The sequence below is a fragment of the Phyllostomus hastatus genome, unplaced genomic scaffold (genome assembly GCF_019186645.2).
Source record: "Phyllostomus hastatus isolate PE091 unplaced genomic scaffold, TTU_PhHast_1.1 phas_contig_58, whole genome shotgun sequence".
NCBI classification, from domain to species: domain Eukaryota; kingdom Metazoa; phylum Chordata; class Mammalia; order Chiroptera; family Phyllostomidae; genus Phyllostomus; species Phyllostomus hastatus.
The window spans coordinates 45,873,122-45,897,935 of record NW_025333916.1 but is presented as its reverse complement, the minus strand read 5'-3'; the positions used below and the strand labels follow the sequence as shown (position 1 = coordinate 45,897,935).

The 24,814-nt window shown below is 33.8% G+C and overlaps 1 protein-coding gene across 6 annotated transcripts in view; it reads left to right on the top strand.

The window, feature by feature from the left end:
* The window catches only part of CDH18 (cadherin 18), an 811,828-nt gene that overhangs the window by 214,169 nt on the left and 572,845 nt on the right, over positions 1-24,814 (top strand). For 4 of the 6 annotated variants that reach the window (XM_045847888.1, XM_045847889.1, XM_045847884.1 and 1 more), the window contains exon 2: positions 21,623-21,683. The exons of 1 other annotated variant lie outside the window; for it this stretch is intronic. The gene's annotated coding sequence lies outside the window, so the exon portion shown is untranslated. Of the gene's footprint in view, positions 1-21,616; positions 21,684-24,814 lie in introns of those variants that run through there. One more of the 6 variants, XM_045847886.1, reaches the window with a different exon arrangement.

The following is a 24,814-nucleotide window of genomic DNA, read 5'->3' as shown; positions in this document are numbered from 1 at the left end:
TTCATGAGAGCTCCATGATATGCATGTTGATTATTAATCTGCATGTTTCTGTCTCACAGAAAATCTATTATGATAAACCCAAGTTATACTCTTAATGATGCATAATGGGCACAGAACAAAAAAATTAATTGACTAACCTGAATGGAAAATTCTATCAAGGGGTCCTTTTCTGATGAAGGTAAATAGAATATACATTCTGTGGTCTGAGCATTGTTTTGTTTGTTTGTTTTCTTCAAGGGTTTTACCTTGGCTGGTGTGGCTCAGTGGATTGAGTGTTGGCCTGTGAACCAAAGAGTTGCCAGTTTGATTCCCAGTCTAGGGCACATGCCTGGGTTTCAGGCCAGGTCCCCCCAACCCTGTGGGGGACATGTAAGAGGCAACCACACATTGATGTTTCTCTCTGTTTCTTTCTCCTTTCCTTCCCCTCTCTAAAGCTAAATAAATAAAATCCTTAAAAAAGAAGAGTTTTGTGGAAAAGCTAACTTAAAAAATTATTTAAAACTTTTTTTTGTTTTGGCTCCATAGTGAATCCAGTTTTCTTTAGATATTCTAACATTCATAGAATTACACTGGTGTCTTGACAATTGTTTTCCTTAGGAAACTGTATGGGGAAATGATAATAAGCTTGGCAAAGATATATGACTGATTGTAAAAATGTTTTGGAAAGTAGTGCGATCTGCACAGTCCTCTGTGATAATCACAATGCAATGAAGCCTATTAAATGTTAATCATTGTATTACAAAAAAATAAAAGGCAGAAAACTTAACACAATACTGTTTAATGAAGTTTTTCAAACATTTTTCTATAGAGTGTGGAAAAGTTGTTCTCCAGACACAGGATGACATCCTAAAAGTACAATGATTTTTTAGAACATTGTTCTTATACGTCACTGAAGCTGTTTTTTGCTTTCAGATTTATTAAAATATTCACATTATGATCTTGCTAGCTTTGATATAGCAAAAGCACACATTTGTTGATATTTATTAATAATAGTTTTATTAAAGTGTAAGCAACATACTATAAACTACATACATTTAAAGTTTTCATTTTAGTAGTAGTCATGATTTGTACATGTCCGTGAAACCACTGTAACAAGCAAGTCTATGTGCCCCTTAGTAATCCCTGTGCCATGACCCAAGAAAGCACTGCTCAGATTTCTGTCACTTGATGACATTTGAATACATTTATAAAAATTAAAAGAAAAGTTTGATTTTTTTATTGGAGAGGCTCTGGTTTATTTTACTCATAACAATTATTGGGCAATTCAAACATGATGCTTATTCATTTTCATTGCCAAGTTGTATCCCACTTTATATACAGATATACTGAGTCTGTACTTATATTCATCTGTGGCCATGTGTTTGGTTGGCTGCTCTAGTTTGGAATTATTACAAATAAAGTTCTGAGAACATTTGTCTATAGGTCTTCATGTAGACATACACCTTCTTTCTTTTGGATTAATGCCCGGGAGTGAAATTTTTGAATCATACTGTAGAAATATGTTATGCTTTCTAAGGAACTATTACAATGCTTTAGAATACATTTTCACTATTTTATTTTTCTTAACAGTAGCATATCTTCACCAACACATGCCAGAACACAACTTTTTAATTGTAGTCATTCTTCATGTGTAGTTATAGTGAGATAATTATGATTTTGATACACATTGCACTAAGGATTGATGGGGATGCTCATCTTTGTATGTACTATTTTTCCATTTGCATATATAATTATGTGAACTGTCTAGTCAAATCACGTGGCCATATTTTTGTTTACCATAAATTGTTTTTTGATGTTTATATATTTAAGTACAAATCTTTTTTTAACTTTTTGTTTTGCAATTTTTCTCCATATATTTGGGGTGTTTTTGTGTGTGTTCTCTTAATGCTTTTGGAGAGAATAACTTTTTAACCTGTAGTCTATTTTACCAACTTGTTTGGTTGGTGTTGTACCTCTGATACACACCTGCTTAGGTATATAACCTAAGATCAAAAAAAGTTTTCTATTGTGTTTTTTTCTAGTAATGTTATACTTTTACCTTTACCTCTAGACGTATAGCTGTTTTGAGTTAGTTTTTTATAAATTTTGCAAGATATAAATTGACATTCCTGTGTGTGTGTGTACATACATATGAATGGTCAATTGTCCAGAACCAGTTGGCTAAAAGATTACTCTTTCCCACTGAACTTCCTATGTACTTTTGTTGAAAATCAGTTTCTCTTACAAATGTGGGTCTATTAAAATTTATTTGACTTTCTTACATAAATACCACATACTCTCTATTACTGTAGGTTTACAATAACACTTGAAACAGTTGGTGTTCATATTCCAGATGTGTTATTCTAATGTGTTTGCTACTTGTGGTCCTTTGCATGTCCTTTGTGGTTCCATATGAATTTTAGAATCATTTTGTCAATTTCTACCAGAAAAAACCCACTGAAATTTTTATTTGGTTTAAATCTATAATCAGTTTGAGAAAGTTGGCATTGTAATAATTTTGAAACTTCTTCAACATAAACTCACTATCTCCATTTACTTAGGATTTTCATTTCTCACAGTAGCACTTGGAGCTTTAGGTATAGATCATTCACATCTTTGCCATATTTTCCCCTACCTATTCCACGTTTAATGCTATATTTAATGGTACTATAATTTTTTAAAATTTTGACTTTCATTTGTTCACAGCTACTATTTAAAAATATGATTGAAATTGTATGTTGACCTTATGCAAAGATTTGCTAAACTCTACCAGTTTCAGTAGCACTTTATTTTTTTCTGCAGAGAAAATCATGCTGTTTGCTAATTTTAAGAAATCTGCTCCTTCCTTTCCCATTCATATAACTTTTAATTATTTTTTGTCTTATTTTACTAGCTATAACTTATACTACCATGTTGAATAAAAATGGTAAGTGCAAATATCCATGCCTTGCCTGTGATTTTAATGGGAAGGCATATAGGCTTTTACCACACAGGAATATTGATATTCATCTTTATTATTCTTATCCCAAATGTAAACATAAAGTGTTCTGGATCAGAGATAGATGTACTGATTTCCTAGCTCTTCCATAATAAAGTACCACAAACTCAGCAGTTATTCTCTCACCGTTGTGGAAGCTATAAGTTCCAAATCAAGGTAGCAGCAGGACTATTCTCTTTCTGAAGGTTCTGTAGACCAATCAGTTTCATGATTTTTCACTTAGCTTTGCTTTTGCCTACAATGCTTTATGTCCCTTGGTTTATAGAAATATCACTGAAAATCACTGCCTCCTGAGTCTAGTCACATAACGTTACTGATATGTGTTTCCACCTTTGTCTTTTCTTTTAAAGACACTAGTCTTATTGGATTAGAGCCCAAGCTAATAAATTCATCATAATTTGGTTTTATCTGTAAAGATCTTATTTCCTTATAAGGTTACATTTTAGATGTATCAGGTGTTAGAATTTCAACTTTTTTTGGAAGACACAATTCAACTTACAACAACTGACTTTTTCAGATGCTTCATTTAATTCATGGTATGCCCTGGTGTGCTTGAGGTTATCACTGTTTCATATTTGATAGTCCATCAGGGTAGTGACCTATTTACTGACAGCATATGTGATAGACAACTGATACCTCAAATGGATAAGCTAATAAATACTAACAGTTAATTTGTAATAACTATAAAATATATATTTTATTGAACTTACACAGTGACTTTTACAAGTTTTAATTTTTGTCAAAGTTTGGTAATTTGAAAACTTCACATATAAAACTAGTTGTCACCTTAACTTTGAAATATCAATGGATGAGCAATAGTGGCTCTTTATTATAGGTTTTGCCCGCTAAGTCAAAGTAGAGCATTTCTATGAAGGCTTTTCATTGAAACGATGTAAAGCAAAAAAGCAATTACCTTAAGACACATCTTGCTAACAGATGCACAAAATAAATCAACATAAAACACAGAGGCTCACAGGCACAGTTCAAAGCCGCAGTGGATTGCTGCAGAGATTCTGAGTGTGGTTTCGGGGAAGACGCTTGGCCGTGCTGGGGGTGGAAGGGGGTTGTGCACCCGGCCTCTAGATGGATTGCTGCAAAATGATCACTGAATGTTATTTTCTCTTTGAGATTTTGGTTTTTTTTTGTAAAAGCAACAATCTTCAGAATTCTTTTGATTAGCAAAACCAGGAACAGATACAGGTTTTTGGCAGAAGTGAAAAGGGGCACAGTAAACTTTTGAGAAAAGTGTGGCATGCCTGTACTTAATTACGTAACATAGATTCACAGTAGTAATGACTGGTACTTTCAGTCAGTATCCTGGTCTCCAGTTTATTTTTAAAATATTTATTTTGTTTCTTAAATTAAAACTGCTTTATTTCTCTATTATTGTCTGACTCAATGGCATAGACATAAGTACTCTTTACCCTGGGCTATATTAACCCCAGAATTATTTAAACATCAAAATAATTGTATAAAACCAATACAACAAATCCACAAGGAAAACAGGATCTAAACCAGAAAGGTCTTGTTATATTAATTTTTATAAACAACATATTGCCTATCATAGGTCTGATATTTGTTGATTTGTCATGTCTTTATTTATTCATAAATAAAACATTGAGTTGTAGTGTCTCACATCTTAATACCTTATAATTAACAAGCCCTATATTAATATTAAACAGTTGCAAATATAACAATAGAGATGCTGATTTTCATTTTACTCTAACTAGGTGCTTTCCAAATGTACTTCTGTAAATCCCAAATGGTTATCAGTATGTAATAAATTGTTTGCATTCAAATTGTTAAATTCATTCATTAGTTTATTCTTAGTATTTGTCTGGGTACATTTGCTTTCTTGTATTTTCAGTAGAATTTAGGTACCATATTGAAAAAAAATGGATATCAACTACTATAAACAAAATGTTTATGCCTTTTATAATTTCTTTGAAATCCTTGCAATTTTTACTGCAGCAAAATTATTTTATTTGCTTTAATTGCTTTTTACTTCTTATAAACAGGTTAATGTTTCATGTAGGGTATGGAATATTCAGAAGTAAAAGGATACAGTGAAAAGGAGAGAGAGCGCAAGCTTTGGAATAAGACAGACCAACTACTGTTTTCTAGTATGTTACCTTAATAAAATTATTTTACATTTCAGCTGCTTTTATCTTCTCTATAAAGAAAATAATATTATGTGCTTTGTATTACTATTGTAGTATTCCATTTGATTCTATTCCAACCAACAGGACTTTGCTGCCCTGGTGATTTTCTCTTTCTTCTCTGTTTTCTTTCATCCCATTGTTCTACACTATTTCCTTGAAGCATATAAAATGTTTTTCTCTCTCATCCAAGAAAATAAAATTTAAAAACTTTATCTGTCCCATCTAGATACTATGTTAAAATTCCCCCTTTAATCAAAGCCATGCTATTTGAAATAAAGCAAACAAACAAAAAGGCATTGTCTCCCAGTCTATTCAGGTTGCTGTAACACAGCACCAGGAACTTGGCAGCTTATCAACAACAGAAATTTATTTCTCACAGCTACGAAGGCTGAGTCAAGATCAGGGTCCCAGCATGGTCTAGTGAGGTCCTCTTCCTGGTTGTCAGCTTCTCCTGCATTCTGGTATGGCAGAAAGAGCAAGGAATGTCTCTGGCGTCTCCGTAAAGTTGCTAATCCCATTCATGAAATGTCTGCCCTCACAGCTAATCACTTCTCAAAGACCTTACTTTATAATTAACAAGCCCTATATTAATATTAAACAGGTCCTAATATCGTCACCTTGAGTGTTAGGTTTTCAACATAAGAATTGGGACAAACATTCAGACCACAGCATTCTACCCCTGGACATCCCCAAATTCTTGTGCTTCTTGCATGCAGAATACATTCATTCCATACAAATAAACTCAAAAGCCTTAACTCATTCTAGCATCAATTCAAAAATCTAAATTCAAAATTTTACCTAAATATAATCTAACTCAGATATGCACATGCACGAGATGATTCATCTGAGGCAAACTGTTCTCCAGCATTAAACCTGTGAACTTAAACAAGTTATGCACTTCTAAAATATGTTGATGGGACATGCGTAAGAAAAAAAAACAAACAAAACACCTCCCATTTTAAAAGAAAGAAATGGGAGAAAAAGAAGGGGATAACAGGTCCTGAGCAAGTTTAAAAACTAAGTCCCACTGGAGTCAAGCTTCCTCCTTCTGGACATGCCAGAGAGTCACTACTTGTATGGCTGTGGTGGGCACTGCCCTTATAAGCAGCTGCAACAAGGTAGACTTACACACAGGTGTCTCTTCTGGTCTGGATCAAGGTGTGGCCCCATCCCTATTCCTCCAGGAGACATTTACCTAGCAGAGGCTGTTGCAGTGGCTGGACCCCCAAGTGAGACCTTTGCTTGGGTCACATGCCTCAGCCTCCCAATGGTCCATTCTTAGAAATCAAAGTGGAGGTAGCCATACCTTGGGCATCTCAGCTAGGGGAATGGCAGCTCCCCAAGGCTTTGGTTACAAACTGGCTAGCCTGCTGAAATTCATAAATACCATTAGTATAAGCTCAAAGTGTACAAGGTGTTGATTTGATATATTTATACATTGCAATATGATTATCACCGTAGCATTAGCTACCTTTATCACATGTCATAATTCTACTTGTTTGTACTGAGGACATGTAAGATAAAGTGTCTTAGCAACTTTCAAATGATCATAAAGTATTATAAACTATAATCACCATATTGTATACTAGATCCCCAGACTTTCTGCATCTTATAACTGGAAATGTGTGCCCTTTGACTAACATTTCCTTATTTCTCCACCTGCTCACCCCTGATCACTACCCCTCTACTGTTTCTAAGAGTGTTTCTTTTTCTTTTTTTATTTTAATCATCATTCAAGTACAGTTTTCTCCCTTTTACTCCCATTCCAGCCCACCCACCCATCCCTCCACACAGAGTGTTTCTTTGTCAAATGCCACATATAAGTGATATCACACAGTATTCACTTTTCTCTGATTGCACTTCAAGATACATTTAATTTTCATCCATTTTGTCCCAAATGCCAGGATTTTTTCTTTCTCATGACTGAATAATATTTCATTGTATATATAAATTGCTATACATATAACATATGTGTATAATGTGATATATATTAGACATGTTTAGACATATATATATTGTCTTCTTTATGTGTTCACCCCTTGATGGACACTTAGGTTGCTTCTATATCCTGGCTATTGTTGACAAGGCTGCAACAGGCATGACATGCCGATGTCCCTTTCAGAATCTGTATTTGTTTACTCTGGCTCTATACCCAGCAGTGGGATTTCTGGGTCATAACGTTGTATTATTAATTTTTGAGGAATCTCCATAATGTTTTCCACTGTGACAATACCAATTTACATTCCCAAAAATGGTGTACAAGAATTCCCTTTTTTCCATCTATTCCCAAACACTTATTTCTTGTGTTTTTGGCAATAGCTATTCTGACCGGTGTAAGGTGATATTTCGTTGTTGTTTTGATTCACATTCCCCTGATGATTAGTGGTGCTGAGCACCTTTTTATGTACCATTTTATTATTTCTTTGAAAAAATGTCTATTCAGCTCCCCTGTTCATTTTCAATTAGATTATTTTTCTTTCTTTAAATTAAGTTGTATCAGGTCTGTATATATTTTCTATTAACCCGTTGTCAGACATACATATCTTGTAACTACCTTCTTCCATTCCCCTGGTTGCCTTTTTACATTGTTGATTTGTTCTTTTGCTGTGCAGAAACTTCAGAAACTAAGGAGGTTGCCCTGATGACCTCTGGACCACCTTTGGGGTCCTTCTTCCCATGTCTTGAAGAATAGTGTGCATTCAAGTAACTTATGGTTCCTTCCTGCAAATTCTAAGAAGTGGAACAACATTTCTGTCTCCTTTTTCTACTCAAACTGGCTATTATTCTCCTAAAATGGTTGATTAAGTCTTAGGTTCACACCCAAACCAATTCCCTTATCAATTACTCACTTGGTTATACCCTTAGTTTTCTCTTTCTAACTAAAATGCTTTTTCTTTTCTTTTCCTTTCCTTTCTTTCCCTTTTCTTTTTTCTTTTCTTTATTTCCTTTTCTTTTCCTTTCTCTCTCTCTCTCTCTCTCTCTCTCTCTCTCTCTCTCTCTCTCTCTCTGCAATTTGAATAGGCTGAGAATATTCCAGAATTTTAAGCCCTGCTTACCTTTTGACTAACAGTTCCTTCTTGAAGCCATTTCTCTCTTTTGGCAATTTACAAAAGCGTTCAAGAGAAACTGCACCACACGTCAACACTTTGCTTAGGTATTTCCTCAGCCAAATATCCAATTTCATCACTCACAAGTTTTACTTCCCACCAAACACTAGAACATGAACACAGTGCAGCCCTATCCTCTACCACTTTGTAACAACCATACCTTTCACTCCACTGCCCAATATTGCTGTCCTCGTTTTGTCTGATAGCTTTATTTCCTCCAACATTTTGTTCATGACAGAATAGCATTCTCTAAGAAGACTGAAGCTCTCTCTACAACTCTCCTCATTTCCTTCTGGCCCTTCTCCAGAACTGCCTTTAAAGTCCATTTACAACACTGTAGGCTTTTCTCTAGCATTTACCTCCAAATTCTTCCAGCCTCTGCCCTTTACTCACCTCTGAAGCCCCTTCCACACCTGAGTTGTGTTATAGCAGGACCTCTGCTCCTCAGCACCAATTTTCTGTCTTGATTCATTCAGAGTGGTAGTTTGTAAGTTGATATATTATGATCTGCTCCCAACTCTCAAACATGTTCTTCATTTCTTTCTATTATTTTTCATTAATAAGATTTTCCTTTACTTAATTTTATGGTAAAAATCTGAAAAGTAGTGAGAGAAGCCTTCTAGCTTATGCTCTTTTGTATCCATTTACTTAATCTTGTGTATTGTACCTTTAAATATGGCTCAAATATCTCCCTCCCTTCCTTCCAACTTTATTGATTTAAAGATTTTTTTTTCTTGTAATATGACCATAGTCCTATTTCCCTATCTTCATTTTTTTTATTTCTTGTTACTCAAATTGTTACGAAAGAAAAATTTTAGGCTGTAAATGTTGGCTTGTTATTTTTTTATAAAACATTCTCTACCCTGGCTGGTGTGGCTCAGTGGACTGAGTGCCAACCTGCAAAGCAAAGGGTTACCCGCTTGATTCCCAGTCAGGGCACACGCCTGCGTTGCAGGCCAGGTCCCCAGTAGGGGGCATGTGTGAGGCAACCACACACTGATGTTTCTCTTCCTCTCTTTTGCCCTCCCCTCCCCTCTCTCTAGAAATAAAGAAATAAAATCTTTTAAAAAACAAACATTCTCTAGCATTCTGTTTCCAAAAACAGTGATGTTAAAGAGGGATTCATGTGCTCTGGCAGTTACTCATGTCAATCTACAATGGCAGAAAGGTAAAATAATGAGTCTATCAGAATATTTATTTTCTTCAGTTAAGTTTTATTAATTATGATGCATACATGTAATAGAAAGGTAACCTTAACTTTCTGCTTAAAAGGTTTCAAAAACTACTAAAAACTTAGATGTGTCAATTCTCTCCCCCCAATATTAGATTAAGTCCATGGTTTGGGGGTTTTGGGTTTTAAGAATGTACTTATTTATTTTGAGAGAGAGAGAGAATAAGGGAGGGAGAGAAACATCAACATATGGTTGCCTCTTGAGCATCCTCTACTGGGGTCCTGGCCTGCAACACAGGCATGTGCCCTGACTGGGAATCGAACCAGCAACCCTTTAGTTCGCAGGCCTACATCCAGTCCACTGAGACACACCAGCCAGGGCAAAGTCCATAGTTTTTAATGCCTGCAAACTCTTGCATTCCTCCTGCACCTTATTGCCTTGACTAATTTTAAATGAGCTAGTATTTGGATTCTGAATGCCTCTCTGTCAAGTGGAAATTATATATGATAATATGTGTCTGGTTAATTATAACACTGAACACTGGTTCCTAGAGATACATATTTTTTCACTCTAGGGTGAAAAAATATGCTTTTTTCTTCCCACAAAAAGCAAAGCACAATGAGTATTCAAAGAGGGGAAAATTATTTTTTTCTAATTTCTTGGACCTTTTTCTCTTGGCTTTTAGGAATATGATTCCATTAATGAAGGACTCTCCTTTCTATATATTAATCAATAACAATACTTCCTCTCCCCCCAAAACTCAACAACAACAAAACAAAACAGTTGCCTTTTTTATAGAGAAAAACAACTTTAATGGGGACATATTTAGAGTAAAGGAGCTAGTATAAAATATATTTATTTTTAATTTTTTCTATAACATTTCATCTAATGTAAATAAATAGCTGATACTTTTGTGTTTTCTCAACTAAAGTTTGGGGATTCATACCATTTGTCTCAGACCAAACCAGGTTGAGGTAGGTCCTGTCTTCTAGTCCCAAGAGGCTTCTGTTTTAATGTTCCAAATGTATCCTGATGTTAATCGTCCTTTCTTTATATCTTTCTTCTCATCACTAGGAAATCATTCTTGGGAGAAATAGACATCCCAGTAGACTTTTCAGCTACTGAAATGGCGAATTTAGACTCTGCCTGATGCATGTCTTAGCTCCCGTCCAGGCTGAGCATCCACACACCCTCCTCCCTGTCAGACCGGCGCTTGTCGTGTGTCTCCATAAAGTCACGTGTTTTTAAATACTGAGTATTTTGAATTTTTAAAAGCATAGGCTTATGCCCTCATGTCTGAGGTATTTTTAGAACAAACAGTTCATTGTTAAATATGATGGGGGACCCCCAAAACAGAATTTATTTATAAAAAATGTTTATTTATTCTTACATGTGTAAACTTCAGTCACCTTCAGAGTACTCTCCATTTGAGGCAATAAACCTATTAAAACATTTTTTCCCAACTACTCAAAACGGTATATGAACTTATTGATTTTGATGACTTTTAATGCTTTTTTTGTTTCACCTCTTCCACATCAACAAAATGTTCCTTTTTGAGGGCTTTTTTCCCATACAGGGAAACAAAAATAGTCACTTGGAGCTAGAGCAGGTGATAAGAGGGAGGACATTGAGATCGTACTGCTAAACACCCAGTGTGTGGAGGGTAGGTGTGCTCATAAATCACCCATCATGAAATAGGAAAAAGTGTTGAGTCTTCAAAAAAAATTCACTGAAGCTGAACGCAGCCTCTCACAACCATGCCACTTGGCACACTGAACACAGATGGTTCCTAGAACATTCACCTCCCAGGGGAAACCTGAACTACCTGGGGCCCACCCTCCCGAAAATAATTCCAGGTTTTTTTGGTCCCCCCAACGTGTTCAATTCGGTCATTGAGAAAATGTTTGATACCTAACAAGGCCTCCCTATTTTATCATTTCTATTTTTTAGGTCTCTTTTTAAATATGTTGTGTAGATGATTAAAATAAGCATATTACCAATTAGTAGTTTTAATGATTTAAGGGAGATCAACATCTTTCTTCCAGAATCAGCATAATAAAAGGTGGTGATACTTTTCATATTATAGTGACATTAAGTCACTAATAAGTATGTTTATATTTAATTCACATCTGCATTTTTCTTTAAAGATTATCATTCACAACTAAAGATTACTTGATTAAGTGGTTGTATAATAATCATGTTAATATTTATAATTTTTACTCCTTGACATAATTTTAAAGCAGTTTTTGATGAAGTTCCTCTAAGAACTCACTGTGTAGAACAAAAATAGGTCAAGAATATCTGTATCATCATTGACAACATTCACTCTTTCATTGAATGTTTGCTGATGCTTTGGTTGTAACATTTAAGCTTGCTAATTACCACATCTGTAATTAGCATTAAGACTTTTAAGTAGCCCAGGCAAAATATATCATATGACAGTATATTAAATTAAAATATTAATGAGACTTTTATAAAACATTATTTTAATAGATTACATTTCGAGTATTTTGCTTTGCTATTAATTCCTTTAAAATATTTAGATTTTAAAAAATGGTTTAATTACTTGCTTCTGAATCAGTAGGATTAACATACAATTTATTGTGCATAGGGTTGTATGTTTATATTTTTATAGTCAAGTAAATTAAAAGAAACCTGTCCTTTTTCTCAAGCAGCAGTAAATAATAAAAGACCTCAAATCTGATGGAAATGACAAAGTCTCCTTCTGTGGCATATGGACAAACAGATGGATGTTTTTTTTTCATCCAATGGAAACATGAAAAATATCCAGAAAATACTAGTAACATTTGTGGTAAAACTAGGATTAAATTTCAAATATAACTGCTATATTCATAAAATAATTGAGAGAACAAGAAGAAGTAACTAAGGAAATATGGTATACTTGTAATTTTTTAAAAATTGTTAATTTCTGAAGAATTTTCTTGACAATTAAAATTTTAATCACAGAGATCACATCTTTATGTTATGTAATTCATAGAATAAGAAAACAAATACATGAATTCTTTTCTTTGAGCATATATGTTTTTCTGGGATAAAGTTTTCATACGCAAGGTCTTACTGTCTGAATGTCAGTGAAAAAGTGTGGGCACTGTGTACGTATGACAGAAGGGGAACTGAATGGAGAGCACGCAGAATGCCTTACTGCGGCCTTCAGTTCAGACTCACACAGAAAGAAAAATTGGATTTAAAAGTGATTCTGCGAACATTACTAATGTAATTCTCTACCTAATGGCATAGACATTTTCTTATTTTCCCATCTTTAACATTCATTATCTCAATTACCTTATCTCTCCACTGAAAAGTGAGAATCACTTTGACTAAAATGTTTTGGAATTAAAATATGTTGTAAGATCTGGGGAAATTTTCATGGAGAACATTGTTAACTGAGTTTGTCTATACTTATACCATCCTCTTTGAACAATGAAATTTTTAAAACATTACTTCATTTTGGTTAAATGTCATTTTTACCTGTATAGATTATAGAAACTTGGTAAGAAAAAAAGATAACAAGGAGAGCTATTGCCTGTCCTTTTCTTCCAGACAGAAAACAGAGTCCACACACTGTTCCTTACTAAGGAAAGAACATGCAATTCTCAAAATGAAGAACAGTCACCATTACAGTCCACGATGCCTTGTTACTGTTTCTATGGCATCTTATGCCCATAGCGAGGGAACAGCCAGTGTGCCATGTCTCACGAGGCCATCGTATCCACTCACTTCCAGTTTTCATGAGTCTGGACCCCTTAGAGTCTTCAAATTGAAGCCACAAATATATTTTGTTTATACAACTTACTTAAGCCACTCTTTCTATTTTACAAGTAAAAGCTAAGGATTTTTTAAAATTAATTTTTAAATATCAGTAAGTATAGCATTGCTTACTTTTTTTATTTAGAGATTTTGTTTAAAGATTTTATTTATCTTTAGATGGGGAGAATATTTTATTTTATTTTCATGGTTATTTTCATTACCATGAAAATAATTTGGAGCTCACATACCAGATGATTGTGTTCTAGGGACTTCCAAAAATCTAGGTACCACACTTGAAGAAATACAGTCTCAATGAAATTCTTGTCACATTCTTAGTACCCTAATTTCTATGCAAATATATCATATAAAAACAACCTGAAATTTGGCATAACATAGATAGACATTTTAATGAATAATATTATACATAACATAATTAGGACTCTCAGTAAGAGAAAGTGAGGGAGAAAGAGTGTGGTTGCCATTCACATGCGCCCCACTGGGGACCTGACCTGGCCTGCAACCCAGGCATATGCCCTGACTGGGACTCGAACCTGCAACCCTTTGGTTCACAGTCTGGCACTGAATACACTGAGCTACACCAGCTAGGGCTATTCAAAGAGATTTAATGTCTGGCATAATAGAAGGCATCTGCTTCTACTAGAGGCAAAGAAGAATTATCGTATCTACTTCTTCATTCAGTTTGTTATGACATGCTGTTTAGTTGAAGTATATAAAACAAAAATCTGGCCTTACTCAGATATACAGTTGAAAATAGCATTTTTAATTTTTTTTCAGAAAATTGTGAGGATTTTTTTGATACTACATCAAAATTCAACAATTGAAAAATTGTTTACCTATAAATGATTTTTTGAAATTATGCATTGGTTATTTGAGAAATGGTTTATTGAGATATGCATATCTTCTAAGTATTGGTAATTTTCATTATAAAAATAAGATTTGCTAATATTATTCATACTCATATCAATGAAGGCTTTAAGAAGTGAAAAGCTGTGATATTCATGAGGATAATACAAGCTTTCCAAATTTTTAATTTTTACTTGGAATATAAAATCATTGGCAACAGATACTATCAGCTGGGTTTTTTTTGTTTGTTTTATTTTTATTTTTTTGAGGGAACAGTTTCCCTCTGTTTACATCCAAAGAAATGTCTGCAGGTAGCCAAGTCTAAGTAGCTATAGTTTGTCTGGTACTATGTCAAGTGAAAATGGTATTACATGGAAAAAGAAAACCTAGTTTACTTCACAGGTCACAACTTAACTACCTATATATATTTCCTGGAGATGACCATCACACTTTGAACCCTAGCAGAAATGTTTCATGAGTATGTCTTATTTCTTCATGCAGAATACAAAAATGATATGTACTCAATGGTATGTACTCATAGATATATACTTTTCTTTACTAAGATGTTTACCCACTATGGTTTTTTACCATCAGTTCATGGAAACAGTAAAATTTAATTACCATGAAAATAATTTGGAGCTCACATACCAGATGATTGTGTTCTAGGGACTCCCAGAAATCTAGAGACCACACTTGAAGAAATACAGTCTCAATGAAATTCGTGTCACATTCTTAGTACCCTAATTTCTATGCAAATATATCATATAAAAACAACCTGAAATTTGGCATAACATAGATAGACATTTTAATGAATAATATTATACATAACATAATTAGGACTCTCAGTAATTATGTCTCTTCCAACATTGTGAAAACACATTGGAGGGAACTAGCTTAGCTATTGCTGGGTGAGCCCTTTATGCCAGGGCTACTAAATCATTGTCATTTAAGAATACAATTAGCACATCTCATTAACTAACGAAGATAATGACCATTAAAATGCTTTCCCAATTTATGGTTTCTCCTTTATCACAATTTAACAACAATGTTCTTTCAGGGTAATAACAAAATTGGCTTACGAATGACCCTTATAGTAATGAACAAGCAGCACCTTGTATCAAGGAGCAAAGGATTATTTATTCATTGCACTAGTAATTATATAATAGAGTGAGGTTCTATTACTGATGACTTTCCAGTGTGACTCAGCTAAAATGTTCTTTCTAACATTATTATGTTGCAAGTGCGAAGGGCAAACCAGAGTATGACTGTTTTTCTTTACCAATCTTTATTTATGAAATGAAGTCAATCTCTACATTCTAAGTATTAAAGTATGAATTACAATGCTCAATACAAATAGACTATAAAATATTTCATGTGTAATATGCTCTTATTTATACATTTAAATACTCTATTCGAATTTCTTATTTTGATTTTCTAAAATGTTATTTCCTGTTTTTTTATATGAAATATTTTAAAGTATCTGAGATGAAAAGAAACAGTTCTACTGATAATTAACATTCTCAAAAGGATAACACAGAGAAGGCAAAAGGTCTTTTGAGGTTGCTGAAATAAATGCATTTACATTTAGTAATAACAAATCAAAAAGCTGAGTCAGAAATTCACTGATTCACTAACATCACTTTGACAGGTGGTTTTATCAGTTTTCTATTGCTGTGTAACAAAGTGCCACTGACTTAGGGATTTAAAACATCTATTTCTGCTCCCACAGTTTCTGTGAGTTTGGGGGCCAGGCCTGGGTTAACAGGCTCTCAGAAGGCTGAACAATGAGTTCATGGGGCCTAAAATCTCCTCTGAGGCACAGGGTCATCTTCTACATTTACTCTCTTTTAGCAGAATTTAGTTCCATGAAATTAGGACTGAAATTTCCATCTTCTTGCTGACTGTCAGCCAGGTGTCTACCTCAACTTCTAAAGGTGATCCTCATGTTCTTACCACACATGGTGGCACAGCAAAATAAGACTTTTTGGGATATTGATTATTTTAAGCTATTCATCTTTAAGGAGCAAGAAAGACTAAAGAAGGGAATTTTATTTTCCCTTTACCTGCCTAAGAGAATTTAGACGGAAAAACCTGCTTAGGAAAAGGAACTATATCACCTTAGCCAATATGCACTAAGTATGGGAGACAGAAAGGAACCTAGCAAATGCTCTATGTTAGACTCCCTCTTGTGATATGTTGTTTCTGGGTGGCCCTGCCAGAATTCACTTACCATGTCTGCTCTTTCTCACCTACCTGTGAATTTTATACTTCCCCTTTGAAATCCTATACCCCTGCCTTCCTCTTCTTCATCCAGAAAGACATATAATACTCAACTACCTAATAGGTAGTGCATTGCATGTTCTTATAGAACTCTCATGTGTACAAACATAATAAATTTGGTTATTTTCTCCTTTTAATCTCTCTCATGTCAACATACTTCTGCAAAACCAAAAGGTGAATCTTTATAGCACACCAAAAGGTGTGCTATAAAGGAGTCTTACCTTTAGCACAACATAACCATAGACAGACTATCCCATCTTGGATCTTGCCCACACTCAGGTGGGGGGATTACACAGAGCCTTACTTACAGCAGGGGGCAGAACTGCCAACCTCTGATGCTCAGCTATTTAAGAACTCTTGGGAATCCCCTCCCAGTGTTTTTCAAGAGTTTCATTCCATTATCGCATCAGCTCATAGTCCAAGCTGTAAATCAGGTCCAGAGACAGACATGAGGCCTGGATGTGATTTATTAAGCAGAGTTCCCAGAGCTTCTACAATATTCCTCATTCGTGGACTAGAAAACTAACAAGAAGGTTATCAAAACTCAAAACTCACAATTGACAGTGGCAACATATGCACAGGAAAACAATTACAAACATTTTGATTTAGGAAATAGAAGGTAAACACAGACAACTGATCTGTAAGAGTGTGAAGCATTGTATGTCAAGGCCTGGGAGAAAAAGCTTTTGTGATTCCTGAATTAGCGTCTTGGGCTTTTGGCTGAGAAAATTTGTAAGGCACACCCTTGATTGCTTGAAAATGACTTAGTGTGATTAAATACCCTGACATATAGATCTCTGTGAAGTTTTAGCTCAAAGTTGTACGGTCCCACCTACGATCTGTCTTTTGTATCACACTTTCAGTAGCCACTTTATGACTTTTATCATCTTTTTAACCATCTGGAGAAACCCGTAACTCTCAAAGTCATCTAGTTCTGTTTCTTTTTGTTTAACAATCCCTTCCACAAAGTATCTTTCTCCTCTCACATTTTGATGCGATCAGCAGGGGAAAAAAAAAACAAAACAGGCAGAACTTTTGGTGCTTGAGTTCCTCACTCACAAGCTCTATCCCCACAAATCTACTGGGCAGTTTTACTGCTCTTACATCACTGGGTCACAGGGACCTCCCTCTGCCTAGTTTTTAGTAAAATGTTCTTCACTTCCTTCTGAACCCTCCCTGGTGGCATCTTCCAAATCTGGATAACCACCAGTTAGTTCAAGGGGATTTAGGATTTGTTTGTTTGTTTGTTTGTTTTTTGGTTCCTTAAAATTCTTTTTTATATGCACCGACTTCCTAGTTTCAAAGACACTCACACTTTTTTTTCAAGTAATTTTGTTGTTGTTGTTGCAGTGGCACCTCATATTCAAGTACCAAAATGTGTATTAATTTGCTGTGCTGTGTAACAAGTCATCACACAGTCCATGGGGTCAGGGCCTTGGGTGTGGTTTAGCTGTGTTCTCTGCTCACGGTTTCCCTAGCTAACGTCAAGGTTTCAACTATGGCTTGCTCTCAGGATCAGATGAGCTGGGGTTTACTTTGATGACTAAAACCAGCTTTCTCTGAGACCTTTAGACCCCAATCAGTCAACAGCCATCTCTTGGATATTCAAGTACTTTAGTACTCTCTGTTTCTGTCTAACAGTTATGATATTGGGCATAATTTTGACAATACTAATAATCACCAATATTTACATCACAGAGACTGGGCAGGATATGAAATATAATTAAAAGCTAGTATAACCCTGATTGCCACAGTTAATTTGTTTATGAATTGCTTACTGGATTTTTGAAGAAATATTTGAATTATTTATTGAGAAGTTAAACAGGGCATTAAAATATTCAAGTTTACGTGCAGTTTTAACACTACAGACATGAGTTTTTATGTGGTATATTTGCCCACTCTCTTATTGAAACATCTATAGCAGTGCTGACTGAAACCAATGTGGTGTCGTGAAGATGGTCAATAAATTAAATGCATGAATAACTGAGGAAATAGTTGTACCTCTCTCTTTTTCTCCTCTATCGAGAAATGCTTGAATAAAATGTTCTCTTGTGTATGTGTTTTCTTACAAAAACTTCTCATCTCCATAAAGCATCCCGTAACACTTCCTCCTCCTGCTATTCATACATTGTACTTTGTAGTCCTCTGCTTTATCACCATGACACTGGGATTCCCTCGAGGATGGATACCATATTGTCTTCCTTGTGTATCCAGGTCAAGACTTTGTGTTAATATATATTAAGTTAAATGTAAGAATTTGTTGGATAGACATGTGAAGGAACTAAAATATATAGAAATAATCATTTTAATGTGTAGAATTTAACATACTGATAAAGAACAGGGTGCTATAAATCTAAGGTAGCATCTGACCTACTTGTGTTCCCAAATGGACTAGTTACTTTGACTTTCAGGTTTTCTTTCCCGCAGATAAATGTACTTATTTTATTCTCAGATTTACCATCTTGTCTTCTGTTCCCCTTTAAAGGGCGATTTCACTGAAGAAAATGTTGTCAACCTCTGTTTTTACTCTCTCAACTTTTCACCCATTTCTATGGCCGCATTAATTTAATTTGATGCACTTCTATATTTACAGCTATATCAACACATATCAGTGTCACCCTGTCCTTTATAAGTCTGTGTGGAGATACCTCTGTATTTGTTCTCTCTCTCTCTCTCTCTGTACACACACACACACACACACACACACACACACAAACTCATCTACTTCACTAATTCGTCTCCTTTCTAATCAACTGCTTTATTTCATGAAATTCCTACAGTTTTTCCATTTTTAGGCTCCCTTGCCTAATACAGAAGGATGTAATAGGGAACCTTTGTTAGTAGTGTGATTCGTATTCATCCTTTCCTCATTACTATTGCAGCCACTACAATTAACATAGTCATTTGTCCCTACATCTGCAATACCATTAATGCATGTAATAATGGTGTTCTCTAACTCTTTCTGCTCCCTCTTCCTTCATATACCCACCATGTACCACCTTTCCATTGTCTGTGTGTATATAATTATATGTATATAATTCATCATGATATTTTATCCCTGAAGTAAATATATATATATATATATATATATATATATATATTCTTATATATAATAAGGTGTTAAGAAGCTATAAGGATATATTATTCTAGAAAACAAGTTATGAAAATAATCTTTCAGAAAGAATAATCTTAAATTAGTGCCCTGGCTTTAGAATAAAGAGCAATCCTCTTATCACTATGCCATTTTTCCAACACTGTCTCTCATTTTTCTTTTCTGTGATGCTCCATCTATTTTTTCTCTGGCATTTTGGGAGTATTTTCCTCCTTCTATAAATATGTATTTGTAGGCATTAGCTGTATAATATTTATATATGCCTGCTTTATTTTATGTCATAAATATTTTCCATGTTCTTAAAAATTTCATAGACATAATTTTATGGGCTACACATGACCATACTTTAAGTTTGAACATTTTACATATTGTTAAATTTTCTCTTTATCACAAAATATTCTCTAATGAACAATTCTGGGATGAATCTTTTTGTGGGTAAATATTTGCCTGAATTTCAAATCATTGCTCTCAGAAACGCCTTATTGATTAACACCGGAACACACCAATGTTTCACATTTTACTTATGTCCTTCACTCAGCAGGCTTATACAATGCATTGTGCTGGGGTCATTCGATGTAACCTCCACTATTTTGTTAGACATGTGAGGTCCATCCAGAAGATCTCCAATCATGTAATATGAAAAATAGAGACATTTACTGAATTTACTGAAGAAGTTATAAGATACAGGAAACATTGTACATAGGACAATGATGCATCAGTTTCCTTCAAAGTTGGCGACTTGGGACCTCACACAGTTCTCCCAGTTGCCATCAGCTGCCTCATTGTATTTTCCTGAGTTCCACTGATGGTATGAAATATTCCCCCTTTCAAAGGTGTTTCAAGTTTCGGGAAAAGCCAGAAATCGCAGGGCACCAAACATGGGTTGTAGGGAGTGCTGAATCACCTGGATGATTTGATGTTTTGCCAACAAAAAACCTCTCTGCACATGACATGATGCATGAGCGGTAGCATTGTTGTGATGAAGCTGCGCATCATCAGTTGTGCATAGCTGTGGCTTTCTGGATCATCCAAACAGTTTCTGCAGCCATATCCCTTTTTTGTTGTTGGTATTTTTGGATAGCCTGCAGAGACCTTAGTTTTCATGAATCATAATATGCCTGAAACATAGAAAGTGAATTAAAATAAACTTCAATGCAGCATAACATGATTAGCTTTGAAATGGTGACCATATAAGTTACAATGATTACATATATATTTCCTTTTCAAATTAACAGTGTACTTTTTATCATTTGAAGAGTGCAAATTTAATACTTATTGAAATTATTTATAAAATAATGGTTGCATTTAAAATATCAAGCATGCAGAAATAGCTAAACATTTTTCTTAAAGTATTAGGATGATATGAAGGCAAAATATATGTCCCTGTGTAAGCAGAAAATATTATAAACCCTTTGCAGAAAGTGTCTGACTGGGTTATTTCCACATATCAGAATTTCTGCATGCAGCACAGAAGATGGAGTTGTTATTCATTGGTCATATCTCCTGGTTGTTAGAGCAGTTTTCAGCATGCAGTACTACGAAAACTTATAAATTAATAAGTTTTAAACAGTTAAGTTGGGACTGCATCTCACACTCAAGGTCAGGGCTGCACAAATGGAATAATAGGCTTTTTCAATGGAGCTGTTTCTATGCTAGCTATGGAAAAGAGGAGAAATAATCAGCTGTGTGCTAGTGACCATATTTCACATAAGCCTACTCTAATTTTTATTTAAAATTACTACTAATACTTTATACTTTAATGTTAACTATGTATTAGGCACAATGTTAAATGCTTGAAATGTATTATAACACTTAATGCTCAGATCTCTATAAAGGGCATATAATATTTCTTGGTCAGCTGAAGTAGCATTGGTTCAGAGAACATAACTAAATTGCCCAGAACTGCCCAGCTAACAACTGAGAGATTTGAGATTCTAGTTGGGGTTTCTGTGTCAAGAGACAAAGTACTAAAATGAAAATCTGACAGCTCAAGCCACTTAGTGTTTTCTTCTTTGAAAAGTATATTTGCTATTCATCTACCATTGTTCTCATAGTTGCATTCTTCATTGGTATGGAAAAATGTATAATAAGTATATTTAATATTATTTGTAACTAAGCATAGTTTATATTAATGAGTGTTGAAATTGTTTTTATGTATTTTTCTTTTTTTTCTGCTTCAGAATCCGATCACATCAATATATACAAAGAAAATATATCACCAATCATAAAGTGAATTGTAAGGTAAATTTTTCTGTGTAATTTTTGTTATAATATATATTATATATTGTGGTCATATGATTTTTTAAAAAAATATATACTATACTGAGACATTTAGAGATTTGGTAAATCGCCTTTCTTCTGCACTTTGAAATCATTTTTTAAAAAATATCACTATCCCTATAATCACTATTATTTTTCATATTACATTCTGCAATTCTTTCTTAAAGAAACACTTTTCATATGTCCTAGAATCAGCAAAGTTGCATTGATATTAGGCTGATTTTTATAGTTGTTTCTAAATTTTCTTGAAAAATCATGAAAGCTCAAGAACAAGACCAACTTATGTAAATTCCATTCAATAAATATTATCATATAGACTTTCCATGTTTTAAAACTATTTCTAATTGCAATTTTGTATATATTTGTGCTTGCAATATAAATACAGAGAAAAATCAGATTACATATGTTTTAGTATTTGCTCAGAATTTTTACTAACGTAGATCTCTTTCCTAGTACCACTGATTTTGTTTTGTAACAATCATGTATATTTAAACTTCTGACTCTAGAGATATAAATTTTCCTGTCCATTTACCATTATTTATTTGCATATATCTGTTTATAGATAAAATTTATTAAAACAAAAATACCTACATTTTAATAATAAATTGTAGATATTTTAAAATTGAGTTATAGATAAGAACGTCCTCTACTATTTGGGTGAGTGATTAATATCATCTGATACAAAATTGCCTTTTATTATAAGAAACAACTCAACTACTTAAATTTCTTATGAAAAGATGAAAGAATATAAGTGATGAGAGCAAAATTAGTGTTTTAATTTACTTTGTGGAAATTATATTTCATTATACGTATAGTAGATAATCGCCTATTATTTCCTATTCTAGCTCACTTATACCCAATATCAATGATATAAGATTGAAAATGTTGATATTTCAAAACAGTCGACATTTTCAAAGTCAAATTCTATTGATTTATGTAATAGGCTTCTTATTATTTTAGAATGGCAACTCTTAATATAGTTGTGTTTTTGTGATGATATACTGAACAACAATAAAGTAATTAAAAATAAGTAAATGTAAAAGCATCAAACAAAATCTAAATGAAATTGTGTTCCCTTTAATTCAATACAGAAGATAACACCATTTTCAGGGGAGGTTCCTCCTGCCCCCGCGTCACCACATCCTCACCACCTGCACGGGTCCTGAGCGGGTGCTCAGAACACTACAATCTTGATTATGTTGGACATTTTGTTCAAGAGCAACATTTTTATCATGCAAGTTCAGAATTTATTTGTGTAGCAAAAATTTGTTTTTGAAAATGACTATTTTGATGGAGAAATATGCAAGAGTTTATATTGATTGCATTTGTTACTTAAAGCCCAAGATGTTTTCACGTGAACTTTATCTTAAATTTCACTTAAACTTTAACTCTTATAAGTCAATCTTAAGATTCTGTTGTAAAATTCTGTTTCCTATTCTAATAGAAAATTCTATTCTTTATTTTATAACATTTGAAGGCTTAAATATCAAGAAAATATTTGTACACAATAATTGAAGACAGACCTAGAATTAATATTCTTGACTAAGGATATTTTTTCTACTACATTCATTAGTATGTTAGCAATTTTCTATCTTTAATCTGCATTTTCTTAAATCTCTGATTACAAGGCAGCAATGACTTGCATAAAATATAGGCTTACTTTTTGGAGGATTTCTCATATTCTACTTCTCTCCAATAATGTATAATTTTCTTCAGGCTTTTCTTAGAAAAACAATTTTTAGAAAGGCACATGTCCACTTTAAATTAAATATTTAAATGACTTTACAATAAGATTCAAAATATACCTGTTGAATGTTTAATGGCATAAAACTACAAACTGAATTCTGAATTAGAAAATAATTAATAGTTCTTCCATAATTTAAAGTAAAATTATCCCAACTTTGGTAGACAGTCCAAGGAAGTATTTTCATTTATTGAAATGAAGTAAATGTGAGTAAATGATTGATGCATTTGACACTCAAAATTTATCTCACACAATTTTCCCTGGATTATTGTTTTATTTTACAATTATAGAAAAATCACATAATGCATGTTTACTTGATTTAGTTATTTAATATTTATCCATCCATGCCCTCATTTCAAAAATGTGAGTACTAATGTAGGTCTATCCTATAAATTTCTATAAATGCTATTTTGTATAGTTTATATTAGAAAAAAATACAATCTATCTGTTGTATTTACCCAATGGTAGTTTAGGGTTTTTTTGTATATTTCCATGTTCCTTTCTTAGTACAATAAATAGTCTTATATGATTTATAACAAACCAAGAACAGTATGCAATAGACTGTATAATCCTGTATTCATTAATATGACCACTTGTTACATATTACATAGGACTAATGTAGAATGCACTCAATAAGTGATCACTATTTGTCAACTCATTTACTCATCAAAATTGGATATAGGTATGATTATTACCTTCCAGAAGAACTGTGGGTAAAATAGAAATGGCATATTTTGTATAAAATATCAACTAAAATAAAACTAAAATGTGATTAGATTAAGTTCAAGATTTCCTTACTTTTATATTCTTAAATAATACAAAGGAGTAAAACTTAAATGATTCCAATCAGCCCAGGGCTCCACCTGCAATGTCACCTGGGTTTGATTTACTGGTCTGTGTTTGGTTTGGCCTTGCAAAAGCTCTGGTTCCTAATCGTAGTTGTTGAGGTGCATATATTCTGGTTTGAAAAGAAGTAATTCTGGAAAAGACCATTGGAGGCTACCCTATGAAGAGAGAAAGCTGACCTCAACATCTTCATTGCTTCTACTGCCCTTGGTTTGGATGTTAGAGTCCATGGTAAAGGGAGTTTGTGCTTATCACTCTAGGATGAATTTTTTCTCTTGTCATGTAGTCGTAGTAGATTTATGAGCACCTTCCTTCCTCTAGAGGATAGCTGGCAGTTTCTCACGCTTCCTCACGCTGACAGTTTCTGAGAAAGAATGTGATTATGTGCTTTAGAGTTTCTTTCATACATGTTGATGAACAGCATTATTTATGTTGCTTAGAGTCAATTGTTTATCTCTACTGCTTAATCAAGTGTCATTAATTAAAACATTCCATAGAAAAA